A 1,026-nucleotide genomic window follows, 5' to 3' on the forward strand; every position below is an offset into this window, starting at 1 on the left:
GTGTGTGTGTGTGTGTGTGTGTATATGCAGGTCGATCAGAAGAAAGCTTCAGGTCTCTTGGAGTTGGAGTTGCAGGTTCTTGTGACTTCCCTGACATGGGTAATCTCAGGTTCTGTAAAAGCAGTGGGCACTCTTAACTGCTGAGCTATCTTTCCAGCCCTTTAAAAAAAAAAAACTTTGACTAAAATAATATTCTTTTTGACATGTGATGTATGCCTCTATGTGTTGTTGGGAGCATCATCGGAGAAGACTACTCACTTAAGATATGGGTTTAAGCCAACAGAAAGTCTTTTATTAGCCAGCTGGCAACTACACTGGGTGTTCAGATAAAACCACATTCTGGGTTGACATACTACAGTTACCACGAACAGCTAGCCAGAAATGGAACTACAGGAGCCAAAAAGCAAGGTTAGTANATCTAGAGACTTTCCCAGAACTATGGACTTGGAAGGATTCAGTCTTTGTTCTTATTTTGGCAGGCGGTGCTGCCCGTCTGCTGGGTTCCATGGCCTGAATGGTGCTTCCATCATGGAGTCAGTTGTGCTATGGTCCGGGGGGCCCGTTACGTGTGTGTGTGTGTGTGTGTGTGTGTGTGTGTGTATGTGCTTGTGTATGAGAGCACAGAGGCCAAAGGAAGATTTGGGATGCCGTGCTCTGCCACACTCAGGCTTATTCCCTTGAGACAGGGTCTGTCAGTGAACATGGGGCATGAACATGAACAGTCCCAGCCATCCTCTGTCTCCTTTCTCCTCCATGCTGTGGATGTAGGTGAGTGCCTTGCTTTTCTCTGTGGATGTTGGCAATCCACATTCATGCTGTACAGCCGGTGCTCTTACCTACTGAGCCATGTCCCNGGCCCTGAGATGACAAGATTGGAGAGAAGAGGGCGATGTTTATTTACTTTGTTGCTTTTGTTTGTTAGTTTGTTTTTGAGACAGGGTCTCTATAAATAGTCTTGGCTGTTGTGTAGACCAAGCTGACTTCAAATTCGTAAGAGTTTGAGGATTAAAGCCTGGGATTAAAGGT

The sequence above is a fragment of the Mus caroli genome, chromosome 6, assembly GCF_900094665.2.
Source record: "Mus caroli chromosome 6, CAROLI_EIJ_v1.1, whole genome shotgun sequence".
Classification (NCBI taxonomy): Eukaryota; Metazoa; Chordata; class Mammalia; order Rodentia; family Muridae; genus Mus; species Mus caroli.